At 43.8% G+C, this 17,519-nt stretch overlaps 1 protein-coding gene across 2 annotated transcripts in view; it reads left to right on the top strand.

Moving 5' to 3' along the window:
* The window catches only part of HIC2 (HIC ZBTB transcriptional repressor 2), a 72,140-nt gene that overhangs the window by 33,766 nt on the left and 20,855 nt on the right, over positions 1 to 17,519 (top strand). The window contains exon 1 of one of the 2 annotated variants that reach the window (XM_027689615.1): positions 7,036 to 7,107. The exons of the other annotated variant lie outside the window; for it this stretch is intronic. The gene's annotated coding sequence lies outside the window, so the exon portion shown is untranslated. Of the gene's footprint in view, positions 1 to 7,035; positions 7,108 to 17,519 lie in introns of those variants that run through there. 2 annotated transcript variants of the gene reach the window in all.

The raw sequence follows: 17,519 nt of genomic DNA, 5'->3' as shown, positions 1-17,519 counted from the left end.
CGGATCACACAATGAGAGTTCAGAACCCAGCCACCAATTGGTACAGCAGGAGTCTGCAGCTCCCTTACGCTCATTATTGTCTCAGCATAACATCCTGCAATGTGTGTTTCTCACGTCCCCCTCCGGAAAATGGGAAGGCAATTGAAAGGAGCAGGCAGAGGAATGTCCCCCCCTGCCCCGGGCTGTCAGCCTCCGCTTTCTGTGGTACCCCCAGGGCTGTGGGTATCGGGGTGGAGAAGGGCCTGCACACCTTATTGTGCCTTCTTGCTTACGCTGGAGAATCTCCAGCTTATCCTGCCAGTGCAGTGACTGCATGTGGAGGAGGGGGAGAGGTTGTGTTGCAAGCTCTGAGAAAATTAGTTGTCTCTATTTTATCTTTTGCAGCTGCAGCACTTTTTTTTTCTCCCCTCATCACTCCCCCCTCCCCATGCGAGTGGTATGTCTGAACCATATCCTTCAAAACCAGTTTTCTAAGCAGATTAGATGGGCAGCAGAGACAGCTATGCAATCAGGCAAAAATGTGCACTCAAGCCTTCATTTCATGCAGTGGCCAGAGCAGTAAGTGTCTACCACCTCCATTTTTTTTCTTCATTCTCTCCCTTTCTTGTTACTCTGCAGTGCTGTTGTCTGTCACTGTTGCAGATTGAAACAAAATGCTCATTCTGGTCCTTAATTATATAAAAATTAGGGAGGGGAAGGAAGTTGGGTTCCGTGCTAATACTCATTAACGTGAAACGTAAAGCGTGCTCCCGAGCTGCCATGCTCACCATGCAAAGTGACATTTGCTCCCTGTGAGCGTGTTGAAGGGTAATCTGGGGATTACTCTCGGGTTCTCTAATACCAATCCTCTCCTGACCGGTCTGGAAAACCAGTGGGCAAGTTTACTGCTCCTTCGAATTCAGTAAACTCTCCTGGACTGCCACTGCATGTGCATTTGGTCTCTTGTTCCCCCACATCTTTCAATGCTCCCTATCAGCCTTGTTGCATGCTAGGAATCTGACAATAATGGTCCTCACCTGCTTTGAGATATCATGGGAACTCTTAAGCATTCGTATTGGTTTCATGTCTGGTCTCCTATAGGACAACAAGCTGAATTTGGGATTAAGCTCTCCAGACAAGTTTGGAAACCTTATGGCTTGTTCAGTGTGGGTGGAAAATGGGGATAGGTTAGTGGGCTGAGTGACAGACCTGAGGAAGAGAGTTGAGTAAGATTTGGCTGTCTTCCAAGAGAGGAAACAGAGCAAAGTGTCCTAAGAGCCATTTGTTGCTCCTCTGGAGGAGAGGAAGAACCCAGAGCAAGGTGATCAAGAAATGCTTTTTACTGTGAGTCTGGAGAAGCAGGGAAGAGATGTCATATGAAAAAACTAGGAAAGAGAAATTGAGGATTGAGGTTTGGGGGGAAAAAGAGAGAGGGAGAGAAAATAAACCTTATATTTCCTAAATAGGACATGGAAAAGGAAAGAAAAACTAACCTGAATGCTTGGTGTGCTTTATATGGTAAGAAAGAAGCTACTAGAGGCCCAGACTAATAGTTATATTTGAAATATTGATAGAAAAATGTGCTTTAACATGTTGCATGGTGCATTTGATTATCTTCTGCTGATCCCTCAAAAGTAAAGAATTACTTTGAGAAGAGGAGAAACTTGCAAACGAGAGACTCAGTCTTGCTGGCACTAAAGGGGGTGAAAAAGTGGGTGGAAAGCTGGTTGAATGTGTCAACCACAAAAGCGGTGAGATACGGTTGTTGTGAATTCAGGTTTTAAAACACAAGGAAATCGTGCAGAGATATCTTTCACAGTGACTCGTAAATAGTGTCTCTGGGTGTGCAGCGCTGCCAAATTTACCCTTGTTACAGGGGCAACTTACAGTAAGTTCCCACCAAAGCCATGCACCATCTGTTTGAATACTTAGAGGAAAGGTTCGTCTCCTTATTCCCCTTCTATTAGACGTGACAGATTAATGTCTTTGAGGGCAGATCACTGTTAGGCTAAATCTTTCTCTGGTTATGATTCCTTATAACTATAAAACAGTCACGAGGTTATGGGGTTTAAAAAGAGAGGTTTATTGCAGTTTCCAACACTGAAACTACAGTCTAAGTGTCTCTTCTTGTCCTCTTTTTTTTTTCAAAAGTAAATCAAATCCGTACACACACACACACACACACACAGACTCCACCTTCTCTCAGATCTGCAGACCTGGGGGAAGAACACACATTACAGGAGTAACATTATAGAGTCTACAGAAAAATTACTAAAGCAGCTTTCTGTGAATACATACTAATGCTCCTCTGAGTCCTCTCCACTTGCTTTAAGAACTGCTTGTTTAGCAGGAATTGGTGGCACCCCTAAGACTTAGGGGCAGAGCTTGGAGCCATCAGCAGCTCTACCAGCACTTGTTTCTACCCAGCTCTCATAAAAGCTGTGTCTGTGCCTCAGCTGGAAGCAGCAAGGGATCGACCCTTCAGACATCTGTTGCAAACCCTCTGGTTCAATACTCGTCAGACTCTGAACTAGTCGTTAAACTTGGTTGATGAACTAAATCCTGCAGTCCTTGGGTCACACCAGGAGCTCTGTAGGAGGCAGGAGGGTGTTGATATTGCTATAATTTAAGTTCCCTGCTGAGGAAATTTTTGCAAGAATGAGCTCTGTTCATTCCATTATTTTTAAGACAGTTTGTAAGAGTGCTGTTTTGGTCAGTAGGAGACTGATCTGAGTTTTCCTTGGAGTGGCGTTTTCAGGGAAAAGTATAGTTTCCTCAAAATGGAAACATCTTTTTTTCCTAGAAAAGCCCAATGCTGGATTTCTGATCACCTGTAAAACTAATAAACTAGCTTTTTACCAGAAATGTTCCCTTGACCTGTCTGTGCTGCCTGAATGGGAATACCCCTTTTGCTTTGCTGTCCTCTAGCTGGTCTGAAAGGCTTCACTCAGGATTGGTTCAAAATATTGTGTTGGATTCCAGGTCATCCTCAACTGCTCAGAGAACTGTTGTCTCATGTCCTCTTCTGCTGGACTCCAAGGGCCTTGGCCTTCCCATATGGCAGCGCAGGGCTCCCAGAGGCCGTGCTGTGCCACAGGAGACCTTGCTGTGTGCTATAGGAGCTGCCTTCCAGCCAGGGAGTCTGACCCAGAAGTGAGCCCAGGGTTACCAGGCTGCCAGACTGCAGTGGCTGAGGCAGTGCAACACTGTGGGAATAAAAGCAGCTCAACAGTGTACTGACTCAGAACAAAATTTCTCAGGTCAGGTTACCAAACCAAAATGAACCAACTTTGGTTTCAGTAATGTAAAATATTCCATTTCAAATGACACAAAATGTACTGGTGTTCACAAATAGGTTTCCTTTTTTTTGTTTCTTTCTTTCTTTTTAAACTTGTGAACTTCCGTTCTGCAAAGAGTCTCTAATTTCAGTTTTTCTCCCCGAATTGGGATGGGAGCAAATGTTGAAATACTGGAATTTCTTCCTTTCTGGGGAGGAGGCAGCTGATGAGTAAGAGCAACCAGTTTCAGGGTTAGGAGAGCTGACTCTGAAGCCCTGTGGACTGGAGCAGAGCGATGGAGGGCAGATAGGTGATGGAGGGGAGGGGAACACACTGCCAGAAGGAGGGAAGTAGGAGACAGGAATGAGAAGCAGCATTGAGGGCTGGAACAAAAGAGTAAGGAGGAGAGAGCAGGATTTCTACTTGGCTCCTGGGCTGTAGGAACAGCTTTGGTTTTGTGCTGTGTTACTGATGGCCCTGCAGAGCTCAGCACCTTCTGCCTGGCAGAGTGACCAGCACACACTGAGCCTGGGGCTGCACCAAGAGCTCTGGTCACGGAGGAACTTCCCGGGAGGGCAGGGGCTGAGTAAGGTGGAGCTGGTGGGTCTCAGCAGTGCACGACCAGGCAGTGCCGCAGCTTTCACTTCTGCTCATGGAGCAGTCAAGTCCTTTCCTGCTGAGGGAACAGGGGGTGAATGCAGGACCAGAAGATGAGCACTTCTGAGTTCTCATCTGTGCTCTGAGCAGGGCACTGCAGCCCTTGAGAGTTAGAGACTCAGCCACTGAGTCTTTTTCTGAAAGAACAGGAGTATTTTTTTCTGGTGTGACTGGGAAGGAGCACTAGTGACCGTTCCTAACACACTGCAGAGTGTTTATTATGCTGATGTTTTTATTATTTAACAAGTTTCTTGACTCTTTTTTTTATATATACCAAATTGATACACTCCATCCATCAGCAATGCCCTCCAGGAATGAGTAGCTAATTAGAGAGCAGGACTTGTGAAAAGACAAACCCGGGTTATGCACAGAACAGGTTTCTCCAGTATTTATTGCCTACGTTACTGGCCAAGCTTCCTTGTAAGTAATAGTCAAATAATCGGCCTGGGTCCTTTTGTGAATGGTTTGAGTCTGTGTGGTCCCTCCTTTGTTAGAGCAACTCATGGTTTCTGAAAGCTTCTGCACCCCCTGTTCTGAACAGCAGAGCCTGGTGGCACCAGCTGCTTCTGCCTGGAACAAACATTTGCATGTGACATTAAAAAGAAAAAAAAAGCTAGTTTCAAAATGTATTTTCTTTTCTTTATCCTCTCATTTTTCAGCCCTTCTTAAAACTCTGGAAATATTTAAAAGATGAATATATTTAGCTTTTGCTACAAGCATCTTTTTAAACAAGAAAGCTTGAAGAGGAAAGAGAAATCTTCCCTTCAGAAATAAAACAGCAGCCAGTGTTTGGAAATATTTTAACAATAGACCATATGGGAGTCCCAAACTATTAAGCTTTATTATTCAGAAGGCGGAAAATGTGGTTTGATATTCAATTGATATACAGCATAAATGAGAGCCGCAAACTCGGCTCCCTTGAGCTGGGATTCAGATGTTCTCTTGAATATAATAACTAACGCTTTGGCCTAGTTCCACAGAATGCATCCAGCCTGCTGATCACAAGCCAAGAAACTGTAGGCTTTTTTTTTCCCCTTCCCCTCTCTTCTCCAAAGTACTTTCCTCTCCTGCCAGCGTGAGCTTTTGGCCTGAATATAAATCTCCTGATACTGGATGCATATAGAAAATGGGGAGGATGCTAATAGTGCCCAGCAGTGGAGCTGTGTGCGCGCGTGTGTGTTTGTTTTTCTTCTCCTTTAATGATAAGGTTTTCCCTTCACCATGTGCTGTCAGGGGATTAGATTGGTCATCCTAGGTGGGAGCTTCTTTGTTCTCGCTTCACTGTTTGTTTCTCAGTGCTGTGGGAGCAGGTGAACATCTTTTGGGGTTACTGTGAAGTGGTGCCAGAGACCATGAGAGTGTGGAATTTATTAGAGGGAGAGAGACTGGAAGTGGTTTCAGTTTCTTTTTTTTTTTTCCCCTGATTTGACTTGCATATATTTATAATAGCCCTTTCCCCTTTCTGCCACACCTCTCTTAACTTTCTCTCCTAAAGGGAAAAGAACCTATAAAAGCTGCTCATAAAACATTACATCCATGGACTAAGATTGCGTGTATGCAACAGGAGACTGATAGTTACAGATATGTGATCAAGTAATGGCAGGCTGGATCACCCATTTTTGGACACAGGATCCCTGATTCACTCTGTGCAGGATGGACCAGCTTTGTCAGTGTGAAAGTGGGAGGTGTGGCGTGAAGGAGTTCAGGGACACAAGAAATGGTCTTGTGGGTCTTGCAGCTGAATGCTGTCCTGAAATACTGAGTTCTGTGCTGTCTTTGTCAGAGAACTCCTTTGGGATGCCAATACCAGCCTTGGAAATGACTGAACTGTGTCCACGGAGACCCTCTGCCCCTCCCCAGAACCTGCCTGCCTGGGCACAGACCTCAGGCATGGAACATCATGGAGATGGTGATGTTTGACAGTCCTACCACACCAAGTCATAGTCTAACAGTCTAGAAACAGTCTGAACAATGTTGTTTCTGTTCCCTTTCTCTAACACATGCAACATGACGTGGCTTTGTGTGTATTTTAAGTTATAGGTGTTCAAGAGTTCGCAGATTTTTTTGTGGTGCAGGACCTGACAAGTATCTATAAGTAATTCTTCCTCCAGTTTTGAGACCAACATCCTCAGCTTTGTTGAGTCCTATCTTTTCTAGCCCCTCAGAATGTGAATGAGCCTTCTCTGTGGTTTGTGATTTCCCCTGAGGAGGCAGGAGACTCCAGCATTAACCTATCTGGCGTTTTTCTCTAGAAGTGAGATGAGCCCAAGAAAAAGACTCTCACTTTATGTGTGAGTCCAGGAATGCCTGTAATACAGAACACTGTAGAGAATATCCATTATGCATGCTGAATGTGAAGTTTAGTTTTGGCTTCTGTCTTTCCTCCATTTCTCTTTTCAGTTGTTCATGATAGCTTAAATTTTCCATGTTTTTGTCTCAAAACACACTCAGATTTTTCCCTTTGGGGAAAACTGGAGCAAAATCAATTTTAGTGCAATTTTTCAAGCTTCTTTGACTTGCACCTACATCTGTTTGGTGTGGGGGAGTGGAATTTTATCATAAAACATTTGCTTATTGAATACATTAAATAAATCATCGAAGATGTGCCAGGTACTTTCTCAGCCCTTTTGGATGAGAAATCTTGCAAGCTAAGAACTTAATAAACAAAGAAGTTCCAGAACTCAAAATTTCCCTGCTGTTAAGGTCTCCATATATCTAAGGAATAAACCAAGTTCAAACAAAGCAGATCCTGAGACTTGTAAAGTACAAAATGTCACATGCAGCACTGATGAGATCTAACATGATAGGAACAACTGGGTTTTTTTTAACATATTTCTTGATCTTGTTATCTGCCCAACTTAAACTCAGCTGTGTCCATGCACCAGCTCTATTTTCATTGCAACTGGGTCTATTGGCAAAGCCCTTGCCATGAGTGTAGGATGCTGTACCAGGGCTCATCTAAACAGGGTCATTGATTCAGACCAAGGTAAGTTACAGATCTGAATCTCATTTAACTTCATCAACGTAGCCAAGAGGTGATTGGGAGTAGTTAATAAGGAATAGCTGTTCTGGAATAATCCCTTTTTAAGACAAACCCTCACTCTTTCTATAATTGCATTCCAGGGAGCTATTCTGTTCTGAATCAGCATGGGATAGAGTGCCTAGAAGACGTTCAGCCCAAGCACAGCTAGCGGTGAGTGGGGCAATGCCCTGGTGCCACATAACCAGTGAGCAGCACAACAGCAAAACTGGCTGCCTGTACATCTCTTTAGAAGGCAACTGAAAGTAATATATCAAAATCACGGTACAGAGGCCTCTCTCTTAGCAGGGATGAAGTATGAGCTGCCTGTTACTGTCTGAGCATTAACCTGGTGTTACGGACAGAATTCATGTCTCAACTCGTAACTGATCACGATTTGATTAAATGTTGGGGTGTGGAAAGGACTTGTGTGCTTTTTCCCAATGTGTGTATTTACATTATTATGTGGGAGCAATCAATTTATCAAACCCATCTGATTATTCAATAGTGGGGAAAGACAAGTGTTGGGAAGAAAATGTGTATTGTTTTTAAGGTGGATGGAAAATTGGTTTAAAAGACATTTACACAATCCTTTTTTTTTTTTGAGGAGAATCTACACGAAGAAACTAATCAAATAAAAGAAAATCCAATAATTTATAATTGTCAATTATTTATAATGCCATGAAAATTTTCCTGCAGCACAAAATTTTGTGCTTGTCCTTGCCAAGGAGGATGGGCAGGAGCAGAGATGGTGCTCTTCTGCTTCAGTGCAATGTAGTTGTGATATAGTTGCTGTTAATTCATAGTTCTCCTGACTTTTGGAATTCATCCCTTCCCTTAAAAGGGAGGGTGGCAGCCTGGAGTGGAGAAGCTCCAACTGCAGCCCTTTGGATGTTAATCCACCCCGACTTTCTTAAGCCTCCTACTTAAATCATTATCTTAATGAATCACCATTGCTGCTATCTTCAGTGCTACACAGGAACATGCAAATTTTAAACAGCCTGGGGGAAAGCCCTTTTTGTCTGCAAAGTACTCTGATACTTGCATTTAGATGTTGCCATGATAGGTACCCTGGATACTCCTTTCTGCCTAACCCCGTGGATAGATCCTGGGGTGTAGCTATTCCCAGCGTGTGCCTGCTGGGCAGCTCTGGGGCTGCCCCGGAGAAGGGATGGATGTGGTGACTGCTCCTGACTGTGAGCAGCAGCTGGAGCCGGGGCAGTTGCAGCCGGATCACTGCAGGTTTGTCCTTCACTTGCAGAAGGCCAAGGAGATAAGGGAGTGAGGATGGGGGTCCTGTTTTGACTTTGGGCAAGTTTCTTCACCTCTCCACTTGACTGTTTTCACAGCTCAAATAAGCCATGCAAATGTTAATAGATAAGTAAATTTTCTCCCAAGTGGGTATCAAAGAATTTGATACAACTGGAAAATTACCAGTATGCTACAAAAACTTAGTGTTTGAGAAAAAACTGAACATAGATTGCAGTGGCTTCACCATCTCCAAGACTTTCAGTATTGTGTTGTCCAAGTTTTCCCTTGAAGAGTCAGCTTGGCTGGCATTGAGCTCTGCCCACTTCAGCGCTCTCAGATGATCACTTGAGAAATGTTTACTTGTAAATGGTGGGTATGGAGAGAGCCATGTATGGCTGTTTCAGATGGCAAATCTTTGTGGTTATTTACAATATGTATTGAAAGATTTGATTCCTTTATTCATTAAACCAAGAGCTGGGGAAGCTGTTTCATGCAAATGTCCCAGATGATAAGAAGAACCCTTCTCAAATTGCAAAGTCAGTTCATCCATTGTCCCTTTTCTATGGTTTAGAAGTAGAGCCCGTTTCCTTACAATGGGTGACTTTTCCTCACCAGTTCTTCTTCTGGAATAATGGCAGGATAAATGTGGAAGATACCAGGTGAACAGGGATCCTCTGGTCTCAGCTGGGAGAGGACCATATTAACAGAATTGAGCTTAAATGCATTTTCTGTGCCAACATTATCAGTTGTCAGTTCCTGCTGGGAGAGTTGTGCCCACAAGAGGCCAGAACATTTATCTCATGAAGGGCATCCTCATTCTTCACAGCTGATTCTTCTCTGAAACAATTTGAGCTGGAGCTAGATGCTTTTAGACTAAGAAGAAAGCAGCTTCTCAATTGGTTACCAAAGAAAGGGGATGTGAGTAAACAGTACTTTTTGTGGCTCACAGTCTGGAGTCCGGTGTGAGGAAGGAGATACTGTCTGCTCCCTCACCTGCTTGTGCACACCTTCCTGGAGAGCAGCAAGGAACAAGCCCCATGACTCAAGGGACTCAGACTTTCTATCCTGCCTGGTGTGGCTCTGAGCAGGCTGCCACTTCCTTGTAATAGTGTTTAAGACACTCTTTGTGAACTGCTTTACAGGGATAACTTTTCTGCTTATTGTGAGCAGGCTGCTGTGCTCTCTGTATTCAAGCTCCTGGCTGGTTCTGATCCCTCAGGGATGGCAGCATTTTATAATACAGGGGGTAAATTAACTGGGGAATCATCTGTTAGATTCAGGACTGTGAGAAATGTCAGTCAAAGTGGGGATTTCAGAAGATATATCAGAAGTGATTTATACATGTGTGTATAAATAGGTGTGTGTACATTGTGTGTACATTTCAGAAGAGAAAATAGAGGTGACTGACATTTGAGGCTGAGTGCACAACTTAAACGGAACTTTTTCTCATTCCAGTCTTGGAAAGTCATGGTGATGGGTGTGGGCAGGTCTCTGGCTGACTTTCTGAATTCCCTTTATGTCAGAGCTCCAGCAAGGGATTCCTCATCCTGTTGAGTAAAAACGATGTTAGTTCCCTTAGGAAACAGAAGGAAAGGAATTCTTCTCACAGATCTTAACACACCCAGTGTTATTTTTGCAGGCACTGTGTGCAAAATGCTCAGCAAATGAGATATCCAGGAGGAAGGTTTAGGTTTTGATACGCTGGACTGGATGACTTTATTCCCCCAGCCTTTGTGTGCTATGTGTAGTTGTAGATTTTCATTGATACTCAAAGGCTGTTATTCCTATAGTTTGCTCATTCAAATTCAGAGGTTTGTAACTGTGGAAGTAAAATGTGTCTGTGCTATTATTTTGTTATGCTGTCTTGAGCTCCTTTTGTTAACTGTATGTTCAGAGGAATCTGCATTTGCTCAAATTACCTGCTTGGTTTTCTGGTCAGGTGTGCTGAGATTCAGTGTTTCAGTTCATAACTTTGTTTTGTGTTATCTTTCTTGTGATGTGCTACAACTGCCTCTCAGAAATTCTGAAACTGGAGTCAAACAAACTACTCTGATGGTTCCTCCCAGCGTTTGCTAATTCGGCAGCACTGGAGCTGCTTGTCAGAAGCACAGAGAAACCTCAGCCGAGCGCTGCGACTGCAGTGCTGTGGGAACAAGTGATGCACACAGCACTACACAGGTAGAGGGTTTTAATCTGCAAGCATGCCTGTCATTAATATTGAGGGCTTTTGGAACCTTGGTAGCTCAGCTAAGAGAGGGGAGATAAGCCAAGCAATTATGTGGAGCAGCTCTATTTGGTGAAGCAAGTCTCCTGGGATTAGCAGGGGCTCATGAGGCAGGGTAGTGATTTCTGCATCGCAGTGCCAAGTCTGACTGATCCTTCAGCTGGGAGGAAATGCTGTGCTCCCTGAGGAATCAACAAACTCTCTGGATGTTTACCCAAGCTGGTAAACCAAACAGGAACCATCAGTGTGCTGCTGGGTAAATCCCTGGTGTGCCAGTGTCTTAAGCGCTGTGCAGTTCTGATCACCACCCCTCAAAGGCAGTGGAGGGCCAGAGAAAAGTCACTCACTGATTTCTCTCTTTGCCACAGAGCAGAGATGACTTATTACAGAAATTGCAGATGTCTTATATTGTCAGAAATGGGGTGGAGAAGGGGAGTAGGGAGTGATCCTTCATGGTTCTTGTGTTTGCTGAATTGATTCAAAGCAGGCAGAGAGGAGGCACTCTGTCAAGCAGCAGTTACCACGTGAAACTCATTGCCACAGGGTGTTATGGATAGCAGAAGTCTAAACAGATTGAAAAATCGATGGAGGACAGATAAGTTCTTATTAAAAGTGATGGCCTGGATGCAACCCCTGGATCAGGAGATCTTTAACAATTGCACAGGGTGTAAGAAGGGAAAAGACTGCCTGTACTCTATTTCACTGCTTTTCCTCCCCCTTTGCCACCCCCTTCCCCCCCCCCCCATTCTGGCTATGACTGAAGAACAGACAGAGCTAGACCTTTGCTCTTATGATATGGCTATTTTTATAGTTCAAAACTAGAAAGGAAACCAGCTACACTGCAGTGCAGGGAACTAGTTTTGCACACTGAAATGAAGAGAATTAAAAGCCAAATGCCTAAAAGTGTATGTGTGTTATAAATTGCCTCTGTAGCCTGCTTTCTTCACTAAAATTCTGATTTAACTGGAAGCTGAGCTTGTTAAGGAAGCTGTAAGTCACTACAATGTTTTGAATTATTTTTCACACTTTCTCTGCTTGGTGCTACAGTCGGTCGAGTCACCTGATAATGCCCCTAATGAGCTGACTTGGGTGTTTTAACTCGAGCAGTGACACCTTGGGCTGGAAGCTGAGGAGGGCTGCCCTCCGCAGAAGGGACTGGGGAGCACGACAGGGAGGGGAGAAGCAGAAAGTTGGGAAGGAGGCTGAAGAGAAGGGAAGATATTAAAATCTCTTGTATATGCACAAAAGCAGGGAAGTGTAATAGAGAGCAGGGCTTACGGTCGTGACTGCAGTGGCAACAGTCAGGTGGTATTTGGGAGGTGAAGAAAGCAGTTTTACATTTTGCTAGACGACTGTACTGTAATACAGCAGTGCCTCCTGGCAGGGAAAGCAATGTAATGTAAAGCAACACCGCGTGGAAGAGCAGTTGGAGAGCTGTCAGAAGCTGAGTAGCTTGGAATGCTTCCATGTGAACCTGGAGCAGGCGAGCCTGCTGCAGCGTGGCATTCCCTGCCCCGGGAGGAGCGGCTGCAGCGCAGGCGTCAATCGCCACCTCCCAACAATGCGGCTCCGCTCTCCGGAGGAGGCTTTTCTAGGCAAAATAGGGGGAGTTTCTTTCTTTTCTTGGGAGATTTCTCTTCCAGCTCACAGAGCCCTTCTGAGTTCGTGTGCCAGGCAGCCCTGGGGCAGATGAGTTTGTACCTGTGGGCTGTCAGTGCCTGGCACACCTGAGCACTCCAGGGCACAAGGCTGCCAGGGGGGTAGCAAAGGGCTGGATCTCGTGCTGGGTCTGATCTCATGGGGCAAACTAGGAAGAAATAACTTTTCCTTTTTTTTTTTTTTTTAAACAGTTTGTATTTCCAGAGGGCTTTGGTGCAGAGCATTGGCTTTTATTCCAGTTTTTAGATTTTGGATATACTTAGCAATCTTAATTGTGATTTTTAAACCTCCTCTCCTCTCCCTGCCCCCAGCATTTTTCTTCCCTTCAAATCCTCTGCCTCACTCTATGTATTGCTATTATAAATTGCTTGGAATGATGGGTCCTGTTTCTTACTTGGAGCCTCTGGATGCTATTAACAAGTAATTGGTAGAAAAACTTGTTTAAACATCACAACCTCATATTATTTTTTAAATTGCCCTTTGAGGTGGCTGAAGTGTTACTGAAAGATTAGTTTTCCTTAATACTGGACATGGAACTTCATTAGGGAAGGGAAGCAGTGTTCTTACTAGACTATTTCTGAGGTACCAAGTCATCTTTCTTTTAAATAAGGAATGTGCAGTTTTATTCCCCCCGTTTGCTTCTCCCTCCACACCAGCAAAATGAATGTTTACAACAAGGAGCAAAGAATTGGTTTTATCCCTTCTGTGCATCCAGACTTTCCTTTTTCAGACACCTGTAAGAATGGAATGATTCATCTGTATGTTTTCCATAGAGCCACAACTTCAGACCAGCAATACTGGTAAATCATCCAGGGAGATTCTCCCAGTGTCCAAGCTACACATGTGACAGTTGTCCAGCGTGATGCAGGCCCAGGGCACTGTGTCTAATACAGCGTTCCTTGTCCTGTTGTAATCACATCAGTCACATTACTGGATGATTAACCTGTGGTCATAGGTGAGCTTGAACAGCATCCTTCAGCATTCACAACCCAGCAGCTACACACGTGGTGCACCTCACCTGGCTCAAACTGCTGTGGGATTGGCTGAAGAGCCTCAGGTCTTGCTCAGAATGTAACTGAGGTGTGTTCTGTGGGTTGCAGTGAGTCACTGTTAGCCCACCATTGGGTCATCAGGTGACACTGGCATTTATGTCACATGCTGGACACAGTTGGGCAGACATCCTCACTGGATGATGGCTCCTGACTTTAGGAACTAGTGGTTCACATTGCTTTGCTGTTCATGCAGCCACAGGGATGCAGGGAATGCACTGACTTTTTATTCCTCTGTAGGTGCACACACATTATTACAACAATGAGCTCCTGGCTGGGCCTCATCCCTTCTGAAGCGTTTGCTCTGACAAAGTGCCCTGGCCCTGCCGGGGGCTGTGGAAGCACAGCTGGGCTGCCCAGGGCTGAGCCCTGGCAGGCCAAAGCAAAGGCTTCATTTCAGGTTTCCTAAGCTTGACAGGCAGCCAGGTCTGTGCTGGCAATTAAAGTGTGAATTTTATAAATGGAAGTGCTATCTTGGGAAGGAATAAACAAATAAGGAACTTAGTGCAGAAGTGGTTTGAGAAATGTCATGGATTGTGAAGACAAATGTGAATTTGGAAGTAGCATGGGAGGGTTTCATGAAAACCCATTTCTTCTGCACTTTTCACATAACATTGTGTTTGATCAGATCTGCCTTCTGATTCTCTGCAGTCTTCCTGATAGCAAATTAAGCTTTACCTTTTTAATCTGGCATGTGTATTAAGATTGGGGGGGGGGGGGAGAAAAGATATTTCTCAAATTTCAGTTGCTAAACACAATGTGGGCAGATGCAATCACAGCCTCTCAGTAGGTACACCAAGAAAAGGGAAGCAGAATGTGTATTGTAGGAAGTGGAACCTCTTGCTTTTGTTGGTTTTAGTAATCTTGGTTGAGAATTTGTGGGTTATTGTGCAAAAGTCAAGTGCATTGTAGATTCAATGGCTAAAAGCTACTGCATTGGACGATCTTTTTAATAACAATAATATGGAAGAGAAACTTGAAGTTACAATAGCTGCCTTAAACAATTTTCATAGATCTTGTGAACTTAGGTCTGTCTTTATTTAGGCACTGCTTGTCTTCTGCCAAAGGTTTAAGGGAAGACAGAACGCTCAGTGGCAGAAAGTCTGTCCCTGAGCATGAGGCACAAGAGTTTGTTTTGACAGAGGCAGCTGCTTTTGCAGGGAGACCTTCAGGCCATTTTTGCATAATTTTTTTTTATTATTATTTAATGCAATAAAGGATTTCAGCTGAGAGAACAATGAAAGCCTAAGAAATTTGGGATCCTTGTTTTCCTTCTCTAAGCCGGTGAATAAGAAACTAGATCTCATGGGAAGCTCTAGATTTTCAAGGAATAGGCAATGAGAATTCAGTTTTAAATCATTAGCTACAGCTCACTCCTCTTTATAAAAGAGTTTGTTTTAAATGTTAGACATGTTTGGACTTAGTATGCTCGATACAAAAGTGATGTAAAAAATTCTCCATGGATTTTTGACTTTTCAGGCACTATGATTCAAATGGGACAAAAAGAAATTGCCTAATAAAAGTCACTGACTTTTTATTAAAATAATAAAAGGAGGGAAAATGACAGCTGGATAAATACATGTGAAATGGAATAAATGTTTCAGCTGGAGATAGTGCAGCTCTGGTTAGCAGAACATAATACCAAATTGAGGGCAGACTATATTTAGTTGCAAATCAATATGGTTAGTAGTTACCAGCCACTGATCATCCTTTATGAAAATAACTAGTCTAAATGTAAAACAAGATTAAAATTGGTACCTTTCAATTACTTTTATTTAAATCCAGTCTCCCTCTACCATTGGACACTATCTGAATAAATAAATAAATAAATAACAGCACATTTAGCTGCTGGCATGGCATTGCCATGGCTTTCCCTGTATTTGCTATGGTGTGATCCACAGATAAGGGAACTCCCTCTGTGTGTTCATATATGAAGTCATTCATGTGACAGTTGGCCTCCTTTTTTTCCCTCCCCTTCCTCTCTCTCATCTCTGTTGCCCTCCCCCAAAATGGGGGCAAGTGAATTTTGAATTTGTCATGTTTTACATACATCTCAAGGTGTGTGAGACTGAAGGTATCTCTGAGCATAAGTGCACCTGGCCTCCTATTTTCCTTTCTGTATTGTTGATAGAAACTGCAAGAGGGGCCTAAAAGAGGTTTTCCTTATTTTACTCCTGGCCACATGTTTGGCACTGCAACTTTGAACATTAAAATTAATTATGGCCTTAGACAGTCCAACAGTGAAATAGCTAGTAATTTATTTGAACTCTGAAATTTCACTGGTTAAAGTTGTGTAAAACTTTCCAATAGTTTATTTATATATTATTTTAAGAAAAAACACCTTAATTATGAGTCTGGTTCCTCAATAAAAAAAGGTAGCTATCTGGCTAATCACTGCTATGCACTAGATCACTAATTTTCTTCTTAATGACAGTAGGATTTCTGCCATTTTCCCCCATAAAACTTCTTCAATTATATAACGAATGTGTTTGATTTACGGGGACACTCTCTAGGATTTTTTGCCCCAAGACAGGCACGTCATGAAATAGCTGCAGGTTGGTGAAGAACCTCCGTTGGATTAAAGGCTTGCAAGTACTGACAGGAGTGGGAGTTGAGCGTTTGGATGGAGGCCTGTACAGAGGCGCGTGGACAGCTCTGTTCTCAGCTACTCCCACTTAAAGGGGTTGGTTTGTTTTGCTCTCACCTAGAAATTCAGCCTTTCAGAGTCTTCAAAGAAACTGCATGTGCTGCTGTCTCCCCAGGGAACACACAGCCCTGGGGATGCAGAGAGGTTGCTCATAAGAAGGCCTGGTTTACCCAAAGCCTGAACAATTTTTCCTTGCGGAAAAATGAAGTGACTGATTGCACGCCTGTACTAAATGTGGGGATTTTTAAAAATGGCTTCTTAAATAATTGTTTCTGCAGTAGGTGTGTCACTAAGTATCAAAGTTCCTGGAAGTGCCCATTCTGTATGTGGCACAGTTATGAAATACAGCTGGGCCTCCCTTTGTCTGCTGGAGACACAGACCTGCTCTGGTGACTTGGTTTCAAGTTGCCTGAGAAGGAGGGGACAGTCTGTACTGTAAGATCTCAGGACAGATGTGTGAAGCCCAGTGCTCTCCCCAGCCTGGCTGCCCACTGGCCAGAGGTCACTGACACTGTGGCTGGCAAAGAGTAAAGGAAAGGTAAAGATGCTAAATCTTGGTTATGGGAGGCTGTTCAACATTTAGACTCCTGGTGTCTGAGAAATGGGGTGGCATTTGCAACAGATGTTTGCCTGGTAATCAAGGACACAGCGTAAGAAATCATTGGCTAAAACTAAGAGTTCACTGGGCAGTTAATGCTGATTTTTATGGCTATGGACTTGAGACCTCCTGATAATGAGAAATGTCAGTAGTAAGAAGGATATGTGTTTGTAGGGATAGATGGATTTGGGGTCTTTGAGGTCCTGCTCATTTGTTTGAGAATGAAGTATGATGGAATGGCCTTATTCTGGGTTTATTTGAACAGAAATGGCCAGTGAGATGAACAGATGACTGGGATGTATAGCATGTGAGAATTTCCTTTTGCTTCCAGCTTGCACTGGACTGATGAGTTGGGTTCATTGAACCCTCTGTGTCACCCAGCCCTCGAGGGGTTATAAAGCAGAGGTGGGCTGAAGAAGTTCTACCTACACCACTTGAGAAGAACGTTTAGCTTGGCACTGCCTTCACCCCCAACGGCTGATTGTGATGCCTGGAGCTATTTTCTGTAGGGATGAGCAGATAAACCTGATGTGAGCTCAAACTTGGAAATCTGAATTAATTAGCCAATGGAATAACTTATGGATGTGGTAGATTCCTCATAAATGAGACTTTTCATCAAGATTGGTGCATGAATTCTCACTCATGTACTCTCCTAAAACCTGTTGCAAGAATTGTTCTCTGGAAAATGAAGGCACCTGTGCTGCTAAGGAGGAGTAAGAGAGGAGATCCCACAGGGCTGTGGTGCTCCACCTCAGAGCCCATGTGTGCTGCTCAGCAGCTTCTCAGGTTCATCAGTGCCCCAGCTCCCTGACCTGTACTACGAGATGCCTTTCATGGCAAGGGTGGCATCGGGGCAGTTCTTCATGCTGAAGAATACCTTTGCATTGTGATGCAGAGCTATAGCTCACGCCAAGTAGCTCTTTTCCTTGTGCTATCTGTGCCAGTCATGAAGAGATGACACAAAAAAATGTCACTAATGTGTTTGCTGCCATAAGAATTTTCTTATTAGCACTTTGAGGTGCTCAGGCCAGTAGCAAAGCATCCTCCAAGGTATGCATCCTCCAGGGCTCAGTGATGAATTAGGCTGGAATTGCCAAGGGGTGTCTCTTTCTGCACTGACTTAGAGATGAATGAGGTTCGCTCTCCTTTGTCCTTCCT

Source organism: Neopelma chrysocephalum, unplaced genomic scaffold (genome assembly GCF_003984885.1).
Source record: "Neopelma chrysocephalum unplaced genomic scaffold, ASM398488v2 Primary Assembly neopelma1_77, whole genome shotgun sequence".
Lineage (NCBI taxonomy): Eukaryota > Metazoa > Chordata > Aves > Passeriformes > Pipridae > Neopelma > Neopelma chrysocephalum.
This window is presented reverse-complemented; position numbering and strand designations above follow the sequence as displayed.